The 6,853-nt window shown below is 38.3% G+C and overlaps 1 non-coding gene across 1 annotated transcript; it reads left to right on the top strand.

Annotated features, from left to right (window-relative positions):
* The first annotated feature begins 5,232 nt into the window (after nt 1–5,232).
* LOC131977064 (U2 spliceosomal RNA) lies at nt 5,233–5,422 on the top strand. The gene has a single exon (XR_009394861.1). It is a non-coding gene; the product is annotated as a U2 spliceosomal RNA (small nuclear RNA).
* Nucleotides 5,423–6,853: the final 1,431 nt, after the last annotated feature.

The raw sequence follows: 6,853 nt of genomic DNA, 5'->3' as shown, positions 1-6,853 counted from the left end.
ACCAAGCAAGCTATTCAATTGTGAAACGAACTTTTGAAATGTCGCTGAAAAGAAATGCAAATTAAGGTCCATTGGAGAAATCTACAGCTTAGCTCCTCCACCATTAAACAGTAGACAAATAAAAGGTTGCAAACCGCCAAATGAAAAAAAACAAGTCACATTTGCTATCTAACATGCTGGAAAAAGTATTCAGATATTTTACTTTTGCAAAAGTAGCAATACCCCTGTGTAAAAAGGCTCTCGTACAAGTAAAAATCCTGCTAAGTAAAAGTATTAGCATAAAAATGTACTTCACTTACCAAAAGTAATGTGCATATTATGTAGAATGGTCCGCTTCTGATTCATATATAGGTTTAAAATTGCAAATATTGATAAAGAAATGTGAAAATCATTTTATTTAAATATTTTTTTAATCACTTTATATTGTACTGGACAGCTTAAATCAACACCAATACATTGTAAAAATATAAAATTGTTATTATTATTTTTAAATGTAATAAAAACAATGCAATGATTTTAAAATCCTTTAGTTTTACCCTCCTTTAACACTCACACTTTGATGCATTCTGTATTTATTTACATTTCAAACAGCCTCCCAACTTTTTGGGAATTGGGGTTGTATAGTTTTCATTATTAATGTGAAAGAAAAATAAAATGTAGTGGACTAACCATGATATTATATAATATAAGTATAATGAAGCATAAAATCTGTGTTTCTGCTAGAACTTCCAGTAAATACCAAGATTTCATGAGCCTGTATTCAATTTTTGTAATATAAAGACAGAAAAATACATATCTAAAAAAACTATCATTTTTTAGATTTTGTTCTGTATCCCTGTGGGTCATTCTGGCTCCCTGAACAAATCACAGACACTCTGATGCGCTGCTTTCAATCAGCAGCCTGCTTGTTGCTCATCACATGTGGCATCACTCTGTCCTCTGTCCGTGTGTGTGTGTGTGTGTGTGTGTGTGTGTGAGGGAGAGAGAGAGAGACATGACAGAATAAGATGCTGCTGTTCAACACTTTTTTTCCTGGAGTCTGGCCTATCAGCGAGATAAACAGCAGATCTCCTTCGGCAGGTCTGTTACAGGAAGAGCTGTTACAGTTTTTTTATCTTCTGGAGGAAAGCTGATAACTGACCTCTGCAGACCGAGTGAGTGTTAACGAGAATTAGCAATTTAAGACTTACATGTTCCAACAGGAGAAAAAGAAGCACCTGTTCCACATAAATATTGCAAAAATGACTCCACAAAATATTGCTTTAACAGTCAATATTTTATGCCTAATTTTTGTAAAGCATTTTTAATTGTGATAAGTGCTTTATAAATGTAAATAAGACTCATAACAAGAGTCAAAAAAATAGTGGACATGTCTTTACGCATATACGTGGTCGTAAAAAACAAAAAAAGGTTGCAGTTTTGTTGAGGCTTAAAAAAAACACTGATCTAGGTTTCGGGCAAAAAACTTCCTGATATGGCGTTATAAAAGACAGTTTAGAGTAAATAAATGAACATAAATGCCAAACGTGAAGTAGTTACGAGGACAGAGTGACAGCAGTGATAAAGTTCAGTGATGTTTAAATCACATTGTTTACTTTTGTTTTCACATGGAACATGAACCCCTTTCTTCTTGGTGAAATTCTGACGTTTGTGCAACTTCCAGTTTTTATACTCCACATCGCCGTCATTCATAATTACTATGGCCACTAGGGGGACAGTCTGAAATGTAAATATGGGTCAAATTTTGCTGCTTGTACAAACAACCTATAGGGTTGTTTTTGAGGGCAGATCAGTCTCTAGGGTCGCTTTCACAACCCAAGTCCATTTGGTTCGTCCGAATCAGAGTAAAATTGTTTTGTATTTGGTCTGGTTTGCTTTCACAGTGCAGAAATGTAAGCAGACCAAATTAAAAAAAAGATTTGAAGAGGGGCATCTACAAAGGCAGAAGGATGGAAATCTACTCAAACTATTGTTTATTACTGGTTGAAAAGTTGGCAGTGAAAAATGTAAACAGGGAAATAAACAAAGCAACATGGAACCGAGCGCAAACCGAGTATGTTTGATTCTAGCAGCCGTTTTCTGCTCTGGTGTTACCAAACTAATGTGGAGAGAAACGGTCAGAAGGAGTTCCTGTTGAGGCTCCGGGGCGTCAACAATGTGTTGATCCATTATTTCCACAGACAATGTGCTGCCATCAGACAGCTGTAGAATCAGAGAAGGAGAGCCTTGATGCTCCTACCACAGAGCCGGCCCGTGGCATAGGCTGTCTAGGCAAATGCTAAAACGCCAGCGCCACAAATGGGAAAGAAAAAAAAAGTGTAACTTTCACTACTTTTTTATAACTAGTTGGTACTATTATTTCTTAATACAAAAATAATAATAATAATAATCCCACGTTAATTTAAATGCAAGGTAAAGCCTATTTAATAGAAATAATATAATATGTTAGTAATGTTACCACCATTTGTTTCTGCCACAAAGGTATGTTGAAAATTCTGCAATGACAAATTAGCTTTAGCTCAGTCGTAGCCTACAGAGTGAAACTGAAGGAAACAAATTTCATCTTTATAATATTATCTGTGTACATCTCACCATGCAGGTAGCCCACAATCCACTGCATTTTGGTTTATTTCCTTTAATTGGGTCAGATTCTGGTCGGATTACGTTCACAGTGCAATCGAACCGCACTAGGGTCCATTTGGAAATGGGCCGAAACCCCTTTCTGCAAGTAGCCTCGGACTGGTTGTTTTAGTCAACGCTATACTGCAGCATTCACAAGCAACCAAACAAACAAACCGTAACAAGGATTGGCGACAGAGCCTTCTCCACTGCTGCCCCAACCCTCTGGACCTCCCTCCCTACTCACATCCGCAATTCAGACTCACTCCACGCCTTCAAAAATCAACTCAAAACCTACCTTTTCAAAATAGCTTACAAGACCTGAACTCTTATCTCTCATCTCTGTTTAGTTCTGTTTTCTTCTGCATTTTGTGTTTGTGTGTGTCTAATTCCTGTTATGTTAAGCGACTTTGAATACCTTTAAAAGCACTATAAAAATTGAATGTATTATTATTATTATTATTATTAAACCGCACCAGAGCTTGATTAAAAAACCAACTAAACTTTGGGTTGTGAAAGTGCCCTATAGGATATATATGAGTTATAGTGCATTATTTTTCATAGGATAAGTACAAACAGTTAATGAGAACAGCTGGTAGTATTCGAGGCCCCCCCCCCCACACCCAAATGGATGCAAAAGAAAAAGTTTCCTTGGTGTTGAATTAATCATCACAAGAACACATGTCATCTCTGTCTGTCTGTCTGTCCAGTCAGCTCTCAGTGAGGGGGACAACATTCCCCACCTATGGTCCCTGGACCTGCTTATCAACCCCCCAACGCCACCAACAACAACCCCCGACGTCCTCCCAACAACACCGATGTCCTCCATGTCTCTGAGCCTCTGATAAGTGTTCATGTGTGTGTTGACTGTGCACCATTGTGTCCTGCTGTGGCCCTTCAGTCTGTCTCCATGCCTTGAATGACATCACTGGACCCAAAAAAAAGAGGAAGTGTGTCTGGAGGTGGTCATCCACAACATCATCCATCCCATGGGAGGAGGGGGAACTGGAGGCTTATCACTCTGAAAAGCTTTTAAAAACAGGGGGAAAAACAGAGTTGAGGCTTTGGGAAGCAGAGCCTGATGGGTAAATAAGTTAACTAGGATCCATCTCCGCCATTTAAGACCAGTTCCCGTATTCCCTGATTACTGACTGAAAACTGTGTGAGCGACTGTTTGTGTGTCTTTGTGAGGTCCAGTTTAAACTCATGTTCTTGTCTCAGTGTGAGACAAGAAACAGTTTTCAGATGGCCTGGACACCTACGAGTTGAGGCTTAACCTCTGAAGTCCAGGAGATTTTGGTTCAAATTTGTTCTATACATTCGTTTCTGTCTCTCTTTAGCATCTTTCAGTCTGTCCTTACATCACATGCATTGCTCCTTTTTCTCCACACAAACTTGGCTATCAGTCAGATTTTTTATTTTATTTTAATTAACAAAGTATAAAGCTGCCAGGAACCCAAAATACAAACAAAAGACACAGGTGTCTATGGAAATGTACCATTTTTTACCATTTATACACACAAAAAAAGCAGAAAAAAATAATAAATAATAAAACTACAAAACAGTTTATTTGCATGTAAATTAAAAATAGTAATAGTTTTCATTGTAGAAAGAAAATTCACAATTTAAAAATGGTCGAGAAACATAAATGGCGCACTGTGAAAACTCCTATGATGCACTTTCACCTGGCTTTCTCAGCTTGTCTACATATCATATATAAATTAAGTTATTACTGTAAATAAAACATTAAATTAAATTAAAGTCACCAGACTTGCTGATAAAACCAAGTGAACTGGAGGATACTAAAGGCAAAATGTTGTAGCTCAAACATGCTAGATGTTTTTCTAAAGATACTCTACATTTGTTAGGTACTGAAAACATATATCTTTGTTTTTTTTCTCACTAAATATAGACTTTTATTGGTTGCAAAGATGTCTGCTATCTCTCATAGATAATGGAACTAGATGGCCCATAGTGTATGGAGGTCAAAGCATAAATAATACATTAGGGGGGAAAACAGCAATAACTCTTTCCAGAAATCACAACTCAGCTTCTCAATAATCCATACACGTTGTTGTAAGCAGTTTCATGAAGGAACTTTTTGCTTTCGAGTATAATTCCTAGATTTGATTTCCCTTTTAACCCCCTGAACACGTATTTGTTTAAATGCTGTCAGGAGGATGAGGTATGGGACACAGCTTTAAATAACTAAATGAGCTAGGTAGCTAGCAAGGAACCAACACACTAGAAATCACAAGGAATAATAGTAATATTAAGCTGAGGAAATGGGAGAGGAGCTGCTCTCACTGAAGGTGAGACAATGAGTCAGCACAGAGCTCTGGAGCCAGCTACATACACACCTCACACACCTGGTCCAAATCAAGGCAATCACAGACACACACACCTGACCCTGACTGAGCTGATCACAGAGCCACACTCAGTAGCTGTATCCCAATGTCAAAGATCCTTCCTTGGTAGGATCCTTCCTTTGGAGTCGGGTCCTCCGGAGGCAAGGCAAGAGTCCTTCCTTTCACTGGTGTAACGCACAAATGGGACAGCCTTCGGAGTGTGCAGCTGTGCGTCATTGCGTAATTGGACGTCCTGCTTAAGTTCACAGCCGCTCTCGGCCCTTTGGCTAAGATCAAGTGTAGTATCTGTTCTTATCAGTTTAATAAAAATAAATACATGAATAAATTCAGCGCCGCAATTTCAAAATCAGTTCACGACATGGATGTGTCTTTGGCATCAGCACTCTGACACATATTTGTGAAAATGGCAGAAGATGCTTTAAGGTTGAATCTCCACGATTTAGCAAGTAAAAGCCACAAAGTGGATTAAACCTGAATATTTAACTGATCCTGGCTGAATTTGGCCGCTACTTAGTTTTATAAAGGCAGCGGCGCATAATTCACCATGGAAATATGTACTGTAATTTTTAATTTTTAATTTTACAGTACAGTACAATAACAGTTTTTTATAAATAACAATAACGGATAATAGCGGACTTTCGGTCCCTGTAAACACAATAAAGAAATGTATAACTTTCTGAATGGCACAGTTGCACATACTACATCATCATCTGACGCATATAAATGAATTAACAATAGCTTTAGCGACTGAGACGGCATTAATTAACTTAACCGGCAATGTATCAAGATGACGTTTATTATCTTTAGCTTAATATTCTGGCATTTGTTTATGTTTATGTTTTTGCTTGACTTTGAACACACTTTTTGTAAGTTATGTGAGAACATTCAGTGTAAACTGTAAATACTTATTTAAATGCATATTGCGCCGCCGGCGTCGCTGTTTCTACGCTCGCCATTTTTAAATCTCCCGGTAGACCGGTGTGCGCAATGCTTTACGGGTAGTCGGAGCGCACGGAGGATACACACATGCATCCTCGGAATTTGGGCAGAAGAAGGACTCTGTCCTCCGGAGCATCCTCGACATTGGGACAGTCCTTCGGCGGATGTCGATGACGTAGTGTCCTCCAAATCCAGCCGTTTGAGCATCCTTCCTTGACATTGGGATACAGCTAGTGGCTCTCATTTATCAAACGAGCGTACGACAGAAAGTGAGCGTAAAGTGGGCGTACGATCATTTCTACATAAGCCTCGGCATTTATCAGTTTGGACGTGAGCGGACAGTACGAACAGATCTCGCAAATTTGAGTCAGCGTGACGTCCACACGTCAGAGTCGGAGACTTAATCTTAGACTATTGTATCAATGCCTGGAGCTGATAAAACTCTGTGGTGTTTTGATTTTTAATAGTGACAAAGCAAAACATGTTTAGACTACATCATTTATCATTAAAACATCATTTAAAATAAATACACATTGCGACTGTGAAATTCTTTTTTACAGAATACTAGCCAAGGATATTAAATGTTGTTGTAGTCTGCTGTTTACTGTTATCCTGCTCCGACACCGGAGCGTCAGCGTCTGACCCAATAGAAACATTTCCAATCAGCGCTGCCACTCCTCTAACTATGACAGAATTATTATTAAATGTAAAGAGGTGAATAATATATCTCCATCATAATAATAGCAATATTCGGATATTATATAGGCTATAAGGCTTTAAATATCACAATGTGTAAATGAAATATTCCAACCTCACCAGGAGTTTAATGGTCCACTACTCTGCTGACAGCACCACAAATTTCCTTCCATTTCACTTTTTATGCTGCCAAACAAAACCAGTTTGTTGTGTTGCAGCTGTTGGACGTC

This window comes from Centropristis striata, chromosome 8, assembly GCF_030273125.1.
Source record: "Centropristis striata isolate RG_2023a ecotype Rhode Island chromosome 8, C.striata_1.0, whole genome shotgun sequence".
Classification (NCBI taxonomy): Eukaryota; Metazoa; Chordata; class Actinopteri; order Perciformes; family Serranidae; genus Centropristis; species Centropristis striata.
Note: the sequence above shows the minus strand (reverse complement) of the source record. Positions and strands in the feature narration are given on the sequence as shown.